Here is a 19,415-nt window from a genome sequence, read left to right as displayed (position 1 = left end):
TTGTTGTTACTGTGTTTGGCATATCAAATATGTCACGGGTAGCTTGCCAGGCTTTGCCGTGGGGGCAAGATACTCTCGGTAGCTTGCCAGGTTCTCCGAGAAGGGTGGAGGAACCAAACTCGGGTTGGCTATGTTGGCCACTTGCAAGGCAAATGCCCTACCATCTGTGCTATCGCTCCAGCCCAGTGAAATTAGTATTTGAAAAAATTTTAAATGCTTTTCTAGAATTTAAGACCAAGGTTAAAAGCAATTTTAATCAGTATTTTAGCAGGATTGGAGCGATAGCACAGCGGGTAGGGTGTTTGCTTTGCAGGCGGCAGACCCGGGTTCGATTTCTCTCCCCCTCTCGGAGAGTCCAGCAAGCTACCGAGAGTATCTCACCTGCACCACAGAGCCTTGCAAGCTGCCCGTGACGTATTCAATACGCCAAAAACAGTAACTACTAGTCTCACAATTTGCTGTGAGACGTTACTGGTGCCCGCTTGAGCAAATCGATGAACAACGGAAGGGCAATGCTACAGTGCTACATTTTAGCAGGATGGCTTTAGGGGGAGAGAAGAATATGGGACTACAGAGTGCCCAGGCTGTGGTATCTCTCGGTGTTCTGGACAGAGGGACCTACGGGGCCATAAAATATCTGCATGAATGACTGCAAGTGCCTTTAAGTATTTTCTCTCAAAAAGAGTGGCTTTAATTGGCACCAAAATTGTGCCTGTGGTGGAACTTGGCCAGAGTGGGACGCGGGATGGTGGTAACGCCTGCCTGGGCGGCCCCAGAGCTGATGGAGCTGCCAAAGTTCAGGTGAGTGAATAGGGCTCGTCATCTGACTGGGCTCTTCCACAGAGCAGCCGGAGGTGAGGGCAGCCAGGGTTCCACAGCGGGAGGCCGGCGCCCACAGCTTGCCACAGTCAGGGCGCGCCTACCACCCTTTCTTCCCTGGACCAGCCTGCACCCGGCATGTCATGGAGGAAAACCTCCCTGAGTGCCAACTGTCCAGAGACTGAGGATGGGGCAGGTGCCGCTGGTCAGGTTCTGCCTGATGTTGCTCACCCAGAGTGCCCAGGCTGTGAATGGCAGGGGTCAGGATGGTTCTTGGCTGCAGTCCTGGTTCCTGCCAGGTCAACTCTGTGGCCACCCTTGAGGCCCAGAGGACACAGCGCCACCAGCAGGTCAACCTGGGTGTGGGGGGCGAGGGATTCGGCAGCTTGATGGCACCCTCCATCTTCCTGGCACCCCATAATCACCGCTGGGCCTCTGGCCAGACTGCAACAGGCCAGGACCACGTTTTCTGAGAAATTAAACTGCCAAATGTTAGGGGTGTGGGAGCCATGACCACAAACCACCTCCTGCTCAACCATACAACCTCATCTTTCAGTTCTGCTCTCACGAATCACGACCATCCTGTTATTTGTTGATTGCCTCGAGCAGACCCCAGTAACGTCTCCTTAATCCTAGCCCTGAGACTTTTAAGAAAGTGCTATATTCAAGGCTCTTTAGGAGAATGAGACCCATCATTGTTACTGGTATTTGACATATTGGGTATGCCACGGAGAGTTTGCCAAACTCTGCCATGTGTGCAGTTTACATTCGGTAGCCTGCCAGTTTGTCCAAAGTAGGAATGAGATAATAAGATGTTAGTTCTGCTCTGGAGACCCATAAATAAAATCTCAAAAGTGACAGAAAGCCACAGTTAATCTTAGACCCTCACAAGATTGAACAGACCAGCGAAGATGGGAGGGAAGTGGTCAATCCGTTGCCTGCCCATGCAGGTCCTCAACCAGTCACTTGTTCCCACAATCCAAATTGCCACCATGCTCCCAGCTAGACTCCAACACCTCAGGGAGGACCTCACCAAGATATTAATATAAAACTGCTGATGATTCAGGTATGCAGATTTGTGACTGAAATCTCCAGGCTTTCTCAGGGTCAGAATGGTTACTGACCTATTTCTACCTGTACTTCCAGAAGCCCCAACAGTTATGTCCACACTCCAAAGCTGCCACACAGTTACAAAAAAGCTACTCCATCTGTACTTTTCCAATAAAGTACTGAATGTCATAAACAAGCATGATGGCATATTACCACCTGTATTGCAAACCATAATGCACAATAGGAGAGAGAAAAAGAAGAAAAAAAGAAAGGCCTGCTATAGAGGCCTGCAGGGGGAGGGGGTCTGGGGGTGGATTTGAGGGAAACTGGGGACATTTGAGGTGGGAAATGTACAATGGTGGAGGAGTGGGTATTGGAACATTGTATGACTGAAACCTAATCATGAACAGCATTTTAATAGTCTATCTCAAGATTTTGCTCGAGTGGGCCCAGTAAAGTCTCCATTGAAGACTTTGTTGTTACTTTGTTGTTTGGCATATAGAATACATCACGGGTAGCTTGCCAGGCTTTGCCGTGCGGGAGAGATACTCTCGGTAGCTTGCCAGGCTCTCCGAGAGGGGCGGAGGAATTGAACTCGGGTCGGCCATGTTGGCTGAGTGCAAGGCAAACGCCCTACCGCTGTGCTATCGCAGGTAATTCAATTAAAAGAATAGATGACTATAATCAGATAAAATGTGATTATTAGTAAAGAAAAAATTATGTAAAATCTGGAAATTATAGAAATAAAATGTGTGATACCCAAAATGAAAAAATATACTGACATTGATAAAAAGGATTTGAAAAAATGAACTATTTTAAAATAAGTCAATAAAATGTGTAATCTCAAAAAAGAAAGAAAGAGAAATAAACTAATAATGCTTCATTAGCTCCATAAAGCAAAAGTCATAGTTGAGGTGGCATTTTAGCCTTATGTTTCTGAGATCATGGTTATTATACTGACTCATACAAGTTAATTTTTTGTTTGCTTTAATTTTTGATCATATCTTGTGGAACTAGTCATACTCAGTGCTAGGGTTACCTCTGAAAGTTCCCAGTGCTCAGAAGACCAGGCAGTGTCAGGAACAAAAAGGTTTTTTGGCAGGCAATGTGAAGCACGCTCTCTCCAGCATGTTATCTCCCTGGAATGGTTCATACAAGTTTTAACTAAAGGAAGAAGTTAAAGTACACTATTTCAAACTATGAATATCATGAAAGATCTCAGATAAAAAGTAATGTGAGCTGAATATGTAAGTTTAGGATATATTCGATTTGAGAATTATTGAAGACATTTTTAGAAAAATGAGCAACAATATATAAATCACAGAAATGAAAAAGATCATGTCACATGGAAGCAATGCTTGCACATGAATAACTCTACATGATGATAGTCACAAAGACATGATTTTGGATGACATAATTTTGAGAAGCAAAGCTGCAAGGGCATTTGTATCAAGCCATGGATGCTTATGAATACCAGACTGAGGAGCTGGAATAATAGACTGTAAATAAGTAAGGAGAGATGAAACATTCTGGAATCCACTGTGATGAGCATATGAAATTATTTACCAGTGTAAGAATTGCTAGGACAGCTGTCAAAAGAGACCCTTTAGATATAGATCCCATCAGAGATGCCTCTGTTGCAGACAGAAACTTTGTCTAACACCAGTGACTGCTGGACGTAAAAGATTTGCTATCTCAAACAAAAGTAATTTCATTCTGGTGGCAAAGGTATGGGTGCTCTCAAGAGGTTCTAAGAATGTCCGAGGGTCCCTCCTAGGAGGATTAAGGTTTGTAGCACTGTAGCTTTGTCTTCCCATTGTTCAACGATTTGCTCTAGCGGGCCCAGTAACATCTCCATTGTGAGACTTGTTGCTACTATGTTTGGCATATTGAATACCTCACAGGTAGCTTGCTAGGCTTTGCCGTGCAGTTGAGATACTCTCAGTAGCTTGCCGGGCACTCCTAGAGGGGCAGAGGAATCGAACCCGGGTTGGCTGTTTGCCCGGAAAAACCTCTCCAGTGCCACCTCCCCAAGTTATGCTTAGAGCTTCCAGAGTCACAATCTATGATGCTTGGAAGCTCCCAGGGTGCTCCTGAAGATTGTTGGCTGGCTCTGTGGTGTCAAAGGTAAAACTGGAGTATTCCCACATTCATGGGATGTAATCCCAGGTTTCTCTCTTCAATTAATAATTCTACAGAGAAAATCTAGTTACTGAGACAGGTGTTGAGTTTTAGCTTTGTCTCAACTACCTCTATACTTTTTGTTTAATCTTCTTTTTTGCAGGTGATCCTAAATGCAGCTCCTAATAAAATCTTTCACATTAAAGTCTGCTTAGAGATTTCATATCAGGGTTCCCAACATACCACAGACGGGGATAGTAGTTTTATAAAGGAACCAGAGCAATAGTGCAGTAGGTATGGAATTTAACTTGCTTGTAGCCAACCCAGCATGCATCCCTGTACCCTGAACACCCCTAAGAACAATCCCTGAGCACAGACCCAGGAGTTGACCCTGTGCACTACCTTGTGTGAGGAAAAAAAAGTTTTATAAGGAAATATTAAAGTAGCACAGATGGCAAAGGCAGAATGACGATTATGGACAGTTATTTTAGACTTTATAGATCTGGGAGAAGTTAATTAAGTGCTACATAAGATTAAGATGTGAAAGAAGAAATCAGTAGAAAGAATATAAAAGTGAAAAAACTTAGTTGTTGAAATGTTGGGAAAATAGAATTAGATAATATACAAATATGTTTGACAGAAACAGTCATATCAGTAAGAGGCAAAAACACAGAAAAAAGGCAGAACTGAGGATTTTGATGAATTAAGAAAGTTTTATGAAGTGGACTAGTAGTAATATAGAGACTTGTTTAAGGGTTCTTGTACACTCTAGGTGGTGAAATACAGTAACTGTACATCTGTCACTGTCCTGTTACTGTCCTCCCATTGTTCATCAATTTGCTCAAGCAGGCCCAGTAACGTCTCCATTGTGAGACTTGTTGTTACTGTGTTTGGCATATTGAATATGTCACAGGTAGCTTGCCAGGCTTTGCCGTGCAGGCAAGATACTCTCGGTAGCTTGCCGGGGTCTCTGAGAGGGGCGGAGGAATCAAACCCATCTTGGCCGAGCCTGCTGTGCGCAAGGCAAATAACCTACCGCTGCGCACTGTACATCATGATAAAAAAATTCTATCACTACTATATAAACTATTACCTTAAGAACAGTGGCAGCAACATTTATTAACAAATAAATATAAAGGGAACAGTAATGGGGTAAAATTTTGCTTGCCTACAAACATATTTAATAGCATAAAATAATTGGGAAAAATGAAGAGGACTTTCTAAAATACTGAATGGCTGTTACTCTTGTAGAACCAATTTTTGGAAAGATGCTAATAAGGTTTAAATTTCCCTTATCATAACATAATTTTTGTTCTATGTTACTGTGATCAAACTTAAGTAACATAGGGACTCTGTGTGAATTCCATAATGTCATATATGCTTTGTTTGTGCCTTTGGAAAATAAAGTAAAAAATAGTATGGTTTCATTACACATGGATACTACTGCAATATTAAACTTATTCAAGTTTGTAATGTGAAAAATGCAATAGATAGCTGTGTTTTGTTTTTGCTTTGGGGTCACATGAGTCAGTACTCAGGGATAATTTTTGCCTCAATCATAGACCATTTGGTACTCATCGATGGAACCCTGGCCTACTACATTAAAAGCATGTACTCTACTGTTTTGAGTTATATAGCTAAATTAATATATTAAGTTAATTAATATATTGAATTAGTAGCTGATTTTTATTCAATATTTCTTAAGACACCTAAGTAGAAGAAATTTAAAATATCTTTGACCCTAGGGTATTCTTATTCTCAATGAAAAAATGGTTTCACCTCAATTTCCCCTTGTTTCCAGTTTTGTTAAGAAAAATCCTCTCTGCATTACTGACTAAAGCAAGTAAATCGTTGAACAACATTTTCTTAATAGAACAGAAAATCCTGTGAAGAATAACAGATTAATGGGAAAAAATAACATGAATCTAGGTTTATCTTTTCCCTTTGGAAAGTAGGTGCATGTTTAGGGGTGAGGACCATGCTGAAGAGCATAACTTAATTTTTTAGATAATTATTTTTGCATTGGTATTTAATTAATAGAAATATTTTCTAAAGTTTCTTTTCAAAATCACTTTATGTTTTGTTTTCAGTCAAAGTATCTGTGATTTACAGAATCCCATGTTCTTCATAGTGTGCATGTTAAAATGGCTATAATCAGTGTGATTATTAGAAAGCAAAGGAAAATCAAGACTTGAACAAATCAAATCACGCCCAAATGTGGGTTTTAAACTGTAAGTAATTAGTGTGAGGGAGTTGGTTTCCCACATCTCTGTAGTTATAGTCTCAGTCACTCCTTTCTCAGCAACCCTTAGTTGCCGATTGGGGAGCCATTGTGGATATGGAAACAGTGTGAATAAGGGACTGTGGTGAAGTGTAATGTCTATTTATTAGCTGACTTAGAAAACAGAGTTGACAAAGGCAGTTCTGTTTCACTGTTGAAAATTGCATGTGAGATAACTTTAAATGCTCTCTTTAAATATTTGTGTAGGTAGCTAGATAGCTTTATGTAATTCTGTCATTTTATATATATATATATATACATATATACATTTATACATATATATAAAAGTTTACACATGGAAAAATTTTATCATTGTGTATATTAATACTAGTTAAAATAGTATTAAAATAGTGACTTTAAATTGCTAAGTCTTGTAGAATTATGTTAGATGTGATGAAACAACTCTACATAAATAAGGAACACTCAAGATATACACACATATCTGTATACCAATCAGAGCCACAAGATAATATAAAGAAAATTTGCATTCATTTTTTTCCCGCTGGTTTTATTTTTTGTTTTTTGGGACATTGTACGTGGCACTCAGGGCTTTATGTGGCTCTGAGCTCTGAGCGGTTTGGCCTAGCTGGTCCTCAGCAATTCAGGGCCCAAAGAGCACCAGGCCTCAGGGCCCAGCACTGAACTATGACTTGATTGCACACACTGAGCACTTCTTCTAAGTCTCCTGAATTTTTTAAAATATGCTTTCCTTTTTGAGGAAAACCTGTTTCAAGAATCACTTTTGCCTGGCTCAAGAAACCATATGGGGTGCTGGGCATTGAATCCAGTTGACCCTGTGTAAGATAACATTGGTTTGCCCTTTCTCCCTGGTTGCTGAGAGCTTGTGTTTGCTGGTTGCCCCGAACTTATCTGTTACCTTTGTTTCCTGATTAGACTCTGACTTATAAATATTGTCTATCTCCTCTCCTTACTGTCCTTTGCATGGTTAGCTATTTCAGACCTGTGGCTTGGGAGTTGATTGACTCCAGATAATATCACTTCCTGGACATCTGTTCTCTCAGGTTAAGCCTCAGTTGCCCTTACATCCTAGATTCCCAAATGTAGGGTCCCAACGAGGGACTGGATGAACCCAGGGCAAGTGGTAAGCTATGAGCTACCCTGACATCGAAATGGGCAGGGTCAAATGCTTAACTATAAGTTAAGAGCTTGGTCATGGAAAAATTCTGTCATAATCCAAAAGTAATAACTAGATTTGGACCTGCTGGGGTTAGAGATTTTTGATCCGGCCTGAGCATTGTAGTCTAAGTCTGTGGTGAGATGTCCCCAGGAAAGTCACGCTAAAAGACTAAAAGTGTCTATTACTGTGTCCACACAGAATGTTAAATATTAGAAGGAAGAATTAATGATGTTCATTGAGTTTCAGTTCCTAGGAGAGGAGAAATACACCTTAAGGACTGTTTTGCCCTTGTGGGTTGCAGATGGTCAGGAAGACTGGAAAAAACATTTTGATCACGCTTCCCATTGGGAGGCATGGTTGGGGAGGTGTGGTGACAGGATAAAAAAGAGTGGCTGCAGGGAGAACAGCATGGATTGATTGAAGGGGGGTTGAAGGAGAAGAAGAGAAGAGAGGGAGAGACAGCAGAGAGAGATAGAAGAGATGGATAGGAGAGATAGAAGAGCAGGAAGAAAATTCCAGAGAGAGAGAGAGAGAGAGAGAGAGAGAGAGTAAGTTGGAGATAGCTGGGAGAGATGAGAGATTGAATAAATGGCAACTAATCAGCAACCAGCTTGGCCCCTGTTCTTCCTTTGTCCATCCAAGGCAACAGCTGTTCTAGTGGAGAAGTGGCTTGAGAGCATTGAACTCAGGCGGTGAGAGAGAGCTGCCTGGAGAGCCCGCGAACATCCTTTCACGTGTAATCCCTATGCTTGAGGGGCTTACACAGCGCGAGTGTGGGAAGTTTTACAGCCCTGTGTTAGGTAAGTAAGTGCCTTCCCTGCTGTATTCTTTATAGAGTCTCAAGAAACTCTCATCCCTGTAGTTGTATTGGCTACCAGGACTAGCCTACATCTGTTCCTCTATTTTGAGTGAAATATATTTTTTCTTACTGTTATAATGAACTCACTATATTTGTTTTACAGTGACTTTTATTTTTTATATCTTTGGAGCTTTACTATAAGAATAATTCTCAATGTGATGCTGGGAGAAAAGGCAGCACAGGTAGAGAAAGGACAACCAAGTAAAGGGTGTTTGTTGGGCCCGCTTGGGATGGGAGATGCAAGCTGAAAGTAGGCTATAGACTGAACATGATGGCCACTCAATACCTATATTGCAAACCACAACACCTCAAAGAGAGAGAGAGCAAAAGGTAATGCCCTGCCACAGACGCAGGGTGGGGCGGGGGGGAATGGGTTGGGGGTAGTGGGAGGGATACTGGGATCATTGGTGGTAGAGAATGAGCACTAGTGGAGGGATGGGTACTTGATCATTGTATGACTGAAACATAAGCACGAAAATTTGTAAATCTGTAACTGTACCTCACAGTGATTCATTTAAAAATAATAAAAAAAGAATAATTCTCAATGTGAGAACTTATTGCCTCTTTCTAACAATTATTTTTTATGGGTCAGATCGATAAAATAAAAAATTAAGACTTTTGACCACATGCGATGGATTAAAACAATAGTTATTGAAGACTATGAAGGGGGAGAACTGCATTTAAAATAAGCAACCAGGGAAACAGTGATAATACACCCAGAAGGGTGCTTGCCTTGCATGTACTCTATTTAGGTTTGATCCCAGAACCGCATATGGGCCCACGAACATCCTTTTGGCATTTTTTACATGCAAATTTAATGAAGCATATGATCAAGTAAACAAGTTGTTAACTTATTCTAACAAGTTGGGTCTGGGACAAACCATGAAAGTGAGATCGCTTGTAAAGTTTCAAAGTTTTGTTGACTTTATGACTCTGTATTTAACTACCACTTCTCAGAATTTGTGGTGCTAACAGTAAATAAAACAAAATGAGAAATTTTTGATTCAGAGAAATGTATTTATATAAGAAAAAGAAAGCCTTTTGAAGAATAATAAAACTACATAACAAGTCTTAGTCATCAGAAATCCCATGTCTTTTCTCTGCATATAGGTAGGTAAATTACTTTGAAAAGTTTGATTTTGTATATTGGCTAGCTTAAGAACATTGAAATTTCTGCAAACAGTCTTACTTGTAGTGAATTTTCATGTTTCGGGCAGCATGGTCTTTCAACTCATTATTGACCTTGTCACTCAACATTTTAACCTACGATGTATCTATCTTTTTATCTAGAGTGATAATTACATAAAAACATCACTATAGTGACTTTGAAACTATAACGTTAAGAAAAGAAGTACTAAGCATACTATCCAAGTGATATGGGTGGTTACAAATTCCCTTGATTATAGGAGGCCTGAGCCTATGGTAATCTAGTCAAATGTTAGCAGAGATATTCAGTGATCACCTGCTCTTATGTCTGGAAATTTAGGCCCAATCTTCAAAATTTATTGTATATTTATCCCTGCTTAAGAAATATTGAATATAACCTTGTTATCACTTATAATAATGAAACTCTAAAACGCAAAATTTGATAACCTCAGGGCGAGGATAATTTCACAAAATGGCGATATAATTTCGAGTTTGTCACTTCACATCTCTGGCCTTAAATTTTAGACTCTTCAAGTTTCATTTAAATATTCTAATTATAAACATTAGGCAATTTCATATGATTGAGTAATATTTTCTATTGAAAATCTTTCTTCTTTCTAGATGTCAAAGAATAAAGGAGAGAATGGATCAGTGACAGAAAGCCTGTCTTGTGTGGATGACTTTTGCTTTGATCACTAATAATGAGAGGTAGAATGAATATTATTTCACATACTGAGTAATTATTTGCTTCTTTGAGTATGTTAATATGTACAATACATATATATTTTGAGATTGCAGACAAACTTAATGCAAAATATGCCTAACATTGCATGTCTTGTACTTTTAATTATTAGCTATCTTCATCATCATCACTGTATCCATCAACTGAAGGATTTATTTTATCCCTGTTACAATTACAGCTGATGGAGGCTGAAGTAGGCATTGATGATCTTAGCATGTCAGCAAGAGAAGACAAAGGGTTTGCTGAGCAGCTGGGCAACCAAAAATGCATGTCTTTATTCATATCTTTCTAGTCATACTTGGGAATACAAATAAAGATAAAGGAAATATGCTTACTAGCTAAGCCCAAGAAGCTAACTCATCTGTGGAAATGAACTACCATTCTCTCTCACAATTAGTTTCACTCCAAAATATTATAATTGTCTGAAGTAGTACCATGAGAGGAAATGTGGCATGCTCCACATTAAACCAAGGAAATATACAGAACTGTCAGAGACATTAATCTCATTTGGTCTGCACCTGATTTTTCACCGTCTGAATATTGCAGCAAAGCTCTGTGCTAAATCTCAAGCAATTTATCTCAGTAAACTAGATTAGAGTCTATGCAAAGCTTTAACTTATAACTTCTTTTAGTAAAAATTATTTTTAGTTATATCATCTGAAGTCTGTCTCAAAAACAGATGCTTTGTGATTTCCGTTTTAGATTAAATATGAATAAATACAAACCAAACAGTACCTATGGTGGTGTTTTTATTCTATATTATTTAATCTTAAATAATTTTTATAATCTTAAATAATTTTTATACAGTCAGGATATTTTCCCAAAAGAGAAATAAATTGTAAAATATGCTCAAAAAGTGAGATAGTTACTGATGAACGTCTTTTTTTTAAATTTTTTTTTTTATTAGTGAAACACCATGAGGTACAGTTGTAGATTTACAATTTTTTGTGCTTGGGTTTGATTATACAATGATCAGATACCCATCCCGCCACCAGTGCCCATTTTCCACCACCATGGATAATATCCCCCCACCCCCGTCACCCCATCCCCCCCTGCCTCTGTGGCAGGGCAATCCCTTGTGTTCTCTCTCTCCTTTTGGGTGTTGTGGTCTGCAAAAGAGGCATTGAGTGGCAAACATGTTCAGTCCATAATCCACTTTCGACATGCATCTCCCCTCCTGGGAGGATCCTCCAAACGCCCTTTATTTGGTGTTCTCTTCTCTATCTGAGCTGCCCTTTCCTCTAGAATGCCTGACTGGCCACTAAGCTATGGAGTAATCCTCCTGGTGCTGATCTCAGCTATTCTTGGGTATTAATCTCATATTTTGTTACTTTCTATCCCCCAGATGAATGCAATCTTTCTATGTCTATCCCTCTCTTTCTGACTCATTTCACTTAGCATGATACTTTCCATGTTGTACCACTTGTATGTAAATTTCATGACTTCATCTTTTCTAACAGCTACATAGTACTCCATTGTGTAGATGTACCAAAGTTTCTTTAACCAGTCATCTGTTCTTGGGCATTCAGGTTTCTTCCAGTTTCTGGCTATTGTAAAGAGTGCTGCAATGAACAAACAAGTGCAGATGTCACTTTGACTATACATTTTTGCCTCTCTGGGATATATTCCCAGGAGTGGTATTGCTGGGTCAAATGGGAGCTCAATTTCTAATTTTTTGAGAATCGTCCATACTGTTTTCCAGAAGGGCTGAACCAGTGGACATTCCCACCAACAGTGAAGGAGTGTCCCTTTTTCGCCACATCCACGCCAGCATCGGTTGCTTTTGTTCTTTTGAATGTGGGCCAGTCTCTGAGGTGTGAGATGGTATCTCATTGTGGTTTTGATCGGCATCTCCCTGATGATTAATGATGTAGAGCATTTTCTCATGTACTTTTTTGCCATTCGGATTTCTTCTTTGAGAAAGTTTCTGTTCATTTCATTGCCCCATTTTTTGATGGGGTTGGATGTTTTCTTCTTGTGGAGTTTAACCAGTATTTTGTATATCCTGGATATCAACTCCTTGTCAGATGTGTATTCGGCGAATATCCTTTCCCATTCTGTAGACTGTCTTTGTATTTTGGTCACTGTTTCTTTGGAGGTGCAGAAGCTTCTTAGTTTAAGATAGTCCCATTTATCTATCTCTGTTTTCACTTGCTCGGCCAGTGGCGTGGCATCTTTGAAGATACCATTAGCTTCAATGTCATGGAGGGTTTTGCCAACTTTGTCTTCAATGGTCTGATGTTGAGGTCTTTAATCCATTTTGATCTTACTTTTGTATATGGTGTTAGGCAGAGTTCTCAGACCATTTTTTTGCATGTAGCTGTCCAGTGATGCCAGCACAATTTGTTAAAGAGGCTTTCCTTACTCCACTTCATATTACTTGCACCTTTATCAAAGATTAGATGATCATATGATTGAGGGGAGATGTCAGTGTATTCAACCCTGGATGAACGTCTTTTTTAAATATACTTTTTCAAGGACACAGACTTAACTGGGTGATTTTTTTTTCAAGTAAATCTTATTAAATAGTGTGATTTCACTTAAGAAACATCTGAAACTCAGAAGAATCCAAAGATTGATTTAAATGTTTTTCCTGATTGCTATGTGTTAACTGACTACATTAGTTATCATCTAGTTCCACTCCTTACAAATTTGTATTAGATTAATTATATCACATCAAAACATAAATTCTGAAACCATAGAAAGTTATCTTATTTGAAAATAGCCTTACTATATATAATTATACTTAACTCATATGGGGTTGTGCTACAGTGGCTGACCCTAAATTCAGTGACTAGCCTCCTCAAATTAAGACTATCTGAAAACAGAGGGAATATGACCATAATGAAAGCTGTGATTGTAATAAGGTTCTAAGATAAGTAACAAAAAAGATACTTCATCTTGTTCAGATGTCACAAAAGACCATGGAAGAATCAACTTCTTGATGAAAATGGTTCTGTCAGTACCTTGATCTTTGATTTCTAGCCTCCAGAACTTTGAAAGAACACGTTTCTGCTATTTAGGCTACACAGTCAAGTACTTTGTTTTGGTAGTTCCCCCAAAATTAACAAAAAACATTGTGTTTGAAGACAAAGTAGAAGTCTTAGATCAGTATAGTTATATCTCGAGGTCACTAACTTGAGTTTTTAATCATTTCAAGGCAGATGATGCTGGAGAGGTAATGGCAGGTCTCTGTTCATTCGTGGTTCCCAGGTTCCCAGAATGAAAATATTGAGTAATAAAGATGCTTAGATCAATTTAGGAAGAATAAAAGTTTATTAGAAAGCATAAGAGAAAGGAAAAGGAACTCCCCAATGGGGCATGACTTAGTATAGGACTAAGTTAAAAGTAAAAAATTTGTATAGACCTTTTTAGGGGCCCTTTGCATTTCTTATCAAGTATTTCAGAGAATGCAGGGAATCTACAGGGTGGTCAGGCTGCTTTGAGTCTTTCTGGCCATGAGCTTCATATGTTGTTCATAATCTTAGTTTCCTTGTGAGCCTAAGGTCTGGGGCAGAATTTCATGATGAACAACTGCTAATTCCTTGTTTATCAAAAAAGGAATTTTCCAGAGGTCAAGAACACTAGATGGGCCAGCAAAAAAAAAAAAAAATGAGACTGCTCACAGCAGCTGTCAAGGGTAAACTGTGGCTTCATCTCTCAATTTACCTTATTTTTAGGAAAATGTAAATTCCCAAAAGAAAAATGCATATTTTACATTTTATTAACCTATGATATATTCCAACTATTCCCAATATTCATGTCATGATCAAGAAACTGTGTGTGCTGTCTTATGCATCACTTTAGTACTCTTCATGCCATTGCCGCAATGATCAAGTCTGTGCCTCCTTGATAAAGTTTGTCTAAATGCACCCATAAGCCCTCATCACAGCCTGCAGTATGTACCCTAATTCCATGCTAGTGTTGCTTGTTCCAGGAATGTGTCCTAGTGCAAAAAAAAAATCTATGTGTATGTTACATTCTTGACCACAAAACACTGGTTTCAGTGGAGAAATGCTCTAGTTTACTGGCCCATGACTACAATTCTTAGGTAAACTCATACAGCTCTTAATTAGAATTTGAAAACGAAGAGCAAACTATATTGATATAACAGAAAATTGGACTACACCTAATCTTACTGGCATGCCTTCCTACTTGGCCTTTCTCAACTCTAAAAATCATCAAATGAACAACCTGTACTAATGCTTCAGCTTCTACTCAATGGAAGACTTAGGTTGAAAAAATTAGCATTAAAATTTACCTCATAATTTTACAGTTTATAGCCTTATTAAGCAGGAATTTTTAGCTACCTTTGTTTTCGAGTCTGATGGCACTACTGGAGGGAAGAAAAGTGATGACAAACTTAGAATGACTGCCATGCCTCTAGTTTGTGACATTTGGGAAGAGAATCAAATAGCCCTGAAGAGTTGCGATATATAACGACTATTGTTCTATAATAATTATTTAATGACTTTTAAATTGCCTGATTAATTCTTGAAAGTCAAAAACTTTATTATTTTGTTTATAGAAGACTCTCATGTTTTACAACTTTTGGAGAAGTGTGCTGAAAACTAGTCCTTATTGAATTTTAACAATTCTAGCACTAAAAACTGAATGAAAATCACAAGCCCCTGTATAGCTTTAATAAAAATTAGGGTGCTTATAAAAGTTGAAGGCCTACAATAAATAAATAAAAAATAGTTAATCACCAGGCATAGTACTGAGGTAGGAGGAGAGAGGGAGAAATGAAGAAATAACTTGTGTTTCAAATTTGTAGGACTTCATATTGAAGAATATGAATTCATAGAATTCATAGATTTCATATTGAAGCTGATTCATAGATAAAAAACACATTGACTAAGGAAAATAGTCAATATGAATGAAGAAGGACTTTATAAACCATGAAAAGTAAAAACTAATGGTGGAAGAAGTAGGTCAGTAATTAAGGTGTTTGACTTGCACTCATCTTACTTGGGTTTGAATTCAACACCTTGTATGTCACCTGAATGCCACAGGGAATGATGCCTGAGCACATAAGGAGAAATAAATTCTTAGTGGTGGCCCCCAAAGTCTTTTGCCACCATTGATTAAAACTGGCATGAATCAAAAGAACAGATAAACCAGTATTGACCTGGATGTGTGGAAAAAGAAGCTCTTTTTCACTGCTGGTAAGATTATTAACTGGTTTAATATTTTTTAAACAAAAAGGGCAATTTTAAGCAAATTAAGAACTGAGATTCTACATGACCCATCAATCACATTTCCGGGCATCTACCCCAAGGGCTCCAAAACTATATTCAGAAAATAAATCTGCACTCTTATTCATTGGAACACTATTCACAACAATCAAAATCTGGAAGCAACCAAACAGTCCAAGAATAGGTGAATGGGTAAAGTAACTACGGCACACAAAAGATCCATAATAGCCAAAGCAATTCTAAGAGAAAAAAAGACAGAAAAGTATGGGAGGCCTTGCATTTCACAACTTTGAACTATGCCACAAAACTCTAGTAATCAAACCTACATAATACTGCAATAAAGATAGGCTCTCAGACCAATGGAACTGTATGGGGAGTCCTGAGTTAAGCCTCGTGACTTATAGGAAGCTAACCTATAACAAAGGAGTTAAGTACATAAAGTGGAGCAAAGGATATTTCTTCTATAATGGTTTTAAGAAAATTGAATAGCAACATGTTAAAAAAAAGAAAAGAAATGAGAACCATACCTCACATCATTTTCAAAAGTGAACTCAAAGTGGATTAAAGATTTTTGAGATTAAAGTGTAAAATGCAGTGAAGAAAACATTGGCAGAACCTTCCAGGAAACTGACCACAAAGGAGTTTTCAATGAGAGGACCACAATGGCAAATATATCCAAGCAAAATTAAACAAAAGGGATACACCAAATTCAAAATCTTTTGCACAGTTAAAGAAACTTAAACTCTAAAAAAGCACCCTATTGAACTGGAGAACACATTTCCAGACAATAAATCAGATAATGTGTTGATATCCAAGATCTATTATTCACTCACAAAACAGAAAAATTCAAGGACCCTATCCACAAATAGACAGGAAGTTGAAGAGAAATTCCCTCCAAAAAGATGTATGGATGACGAACAGGTATTGGGAAAAGTGCTCATTGTCATGCAGAATTAGTAGAAATCAGTAAAAACAGTAAGAAGTTATCATTTCACACCTGTGAAAATAAAACATTTCAAAAAGTCTGGAAATAGCCAGTATCCACAGGGATGTGTTGGGAAGGAAGTCTCATTCATGCTGAGGAGAATGTTGGCTTAGCGTCTGTGGAAAGCAATATGTAAGCCCTTCCAATATAATAGGAGTAGAACTAATATATGACTATCCAGTGATGTCACTTCTTGGTGTTTGTTCCTAAAACACACATGTGAAAGGTATCTACACACCTATGTTTATTGCCATGCTTAGTGCAATTAGCAAAGCTATTGAAATAACTCAAATTCCCAATTATGGATGAATGGATCAAGTATTTGTGGTGTTATAAGTCCACAATGAAATACAGGACAGCCTTAAGAAAGAACCCAATCTTGCAGCAGAGAGGATGGAACTAGAAGATATGCTGAGTGAAAGCAGTCAGAAGAAAAGGAATAGATGAGTAATAGTAAGCTGGGGTCATAGAGATAGCATAGATGGTTTGGTGATTGCTTACATGTGATTAACTAAGTTTCATACCCAGGGTCCTTCGAACACTGCAAAGAATGATCCCTGAGCAAAGAGCCATGAATAAGTCCTGAACACAGCCTAGTGTGACCCAAAAATATAAACAAAAAAGAAAAAAAAGTTTGACATATGTACACAATACATCAATATACAAAGATACATACACATGTACATATACATACACACAAACACATATACATGTATATACATATATACGTGAAAGAACAGAACCATGCAATGTACAGCAACATGTATGGGACTAGAGGTATTATGCTGAGTGAAGTTAGTCAGAAGGTAAGAAATAGAAGTAGTATTATATGTTTCATGTTTGGGAGTTAAAGTATATGTAAGATATTAACTTAGGTCTAAGGGCAACATGGTGGGAGAATGACCCAAATGATTGCGTTGTGAGGATTTGAGAGGGAAAGACATTGGGGTCCTCAGGGAAGGTATGTGGGTACATTGGTGATGGGTGTGCTATTGTAATTATATACATGAGCAACCATTATTAACAATATAATAAACTGCAGAATCTCAACGAAATAAAGGAAAATAAACTATGGTACATGAATGGAATACTATTTGACTATAAAACATTGTAATCTGCTGCTAAGTGGATGGAATTGGAGAGTATCATGATAACAAAGGATAAGATACAGAGTGAGAATTAACTCTCTCATATTCAGGATATAAAGAATCATTGTAGGAAAATGATGAGATGATAAGATAGAAGATAAGGATAAGAGAGGATAAGATACAGAGTAAGAATTAACTCTCTTATATTCAGGATATAAAGAATCATTGTAGGGAAATAATAAATACCCAAAGGCAACCAATACCAAGAATTTGTTTCCATTAAGACACTTACCACAGTGATAGAGAGAGTGGAGGCGGGGAGGCAGAGGGAGGGATACCTGGGGAATGGTGGAAGTAGCAGACCCTTAGGTGTAAAATGCTGGACTATTTCATACATACGGTCACAGTCACGGTTCTCCCTTTATTCATCAATTTGCTCAAGCGTGCCCAGTAACATCTCCACCATGAGACTTCTTGTTACTGTGTCTGGCATATTGAATATGTCACAGGTAGCTTGCCAGGCTATGCTGTGTGGGGTGAGATACTCTCAGGAGCTTGCCAGGCTCTCCAAGAGGAGCAAAGGAATTGAACTCGGGTAGGCCATGTTGGCTTCATGCAAGGCAAATGCCCTACTGCTGTGCTATTTCATACATAATACCCTACTAATAGCATCTTATAAGCTACAGCACCTAAAATGAAATTTTTTAAATTGTCATGTTGACATATGAATAAAAAATAATGAAAAAATATTGAAAAAAGCAAAATGAGAGTGAATCCTCTGTTACCAAAGAGATCTGCGACTGTACTAGGAAAACTATGTGCTATTAGTGAATAGAAAAAAATGATAACATGAAAGCTTTTGCTCAAGATGCTATCAGAGTACACAATAAAGTTTGGGATTTAAAGGGGATTAACTTTTAGTTTATCTTCTATTCCAAGTCCAATGTTCATGCATGTGGTAATCTTCTAGAGTTTATGGAAGTATACATACTAAAAGACTGAAAAAATAATGAGATTATTTCTTTAAAATACAGATTAAACAAAATTAGAATAAGAAGGGTCAAGGAGAATCTTCTGAAACATTTATTTCTCTCAAATAAAGAAAACAAATCAGAAAATATATAAATCTTAGAAACAAGATTATGGTCAAGCCTATAGAAGAATACAATGAAAAATCATAGAGTTTTTTCATTCTAACACCCTTAGACAGCATTTTATCATTTTGCGAAATTTAATGCCACCATGTACAAGATGATTTCCTTAAGGGCTCTGTGAATGGAAAACTATTATTGGATCCAAAGTCATGGACCTGCTCTCATTAAAGCTCAGCTAAATGTTCATAAATATTCAGCCCTTATCATCTGAGATCAGTGCTGAATGACGGACATGGCACCATCATTCAAGACCATCCTTCATTTGGTGAAATGTTTGATACATTGACTCTTATTCACTATGGAGGGACCAACAATTTTATTAACTTGAAATGTCACCTGCTAGAGACATGAGTTGGTTTTCCTGCCCATGGAGTGACCTCCATCAGAGCTAACCTGTTTAATATTTATTGAAATCAAGTGAATCATCTTGTGGTCATGCATCGGTAGAATCATCTATTGTACAGTGTTTGTTATAACTCAAAATCTCCTGGTCAAATATTATAATGCGTAAGGTTCTATTTTCTAGGTAGTAATATTTACATTGAACCAATGACCACCATGACATTGCTATGTACTATTTTATATGCTGATGCTTCAATAAGTAGAAGATGCATTTCTGAGAGACATGGACTTGGAAGAGGATAGGCTGTCTCATCAGAATTTCCAATTACCTATCTAAAATTTGAATAAATATTTCATTCTCCAAAATTTTAATTCTTTCCCATTTTCATAGGGTAACATAAAGGTATCCAAAGAATATTTGATTTTAGAGAATTTGATGCTACCACAGGGGATTTTGGCTTCCTAGATGAGAGTTTAGTACTACCTAAATTT

Source organism: Sorex fumeus, unplaced genomic scaffold (assembly GCF_029834395.1).
Source record: "Sorex fumeus unplaced genomic scaffold, SorFum_2.1 ptg000128l, whole genome shotgun sequence".
In the NCBI taxonomy this organism is placed as follows: domain Eukaryota; kingdom Metazoa; phylum Chordata; class Mammalia; order Eulipotyphla; family Soricidae; genus Sorex; species Sorex fumeus.
This window is presented reverse-complemented; position numbering follows the sequence as displayed.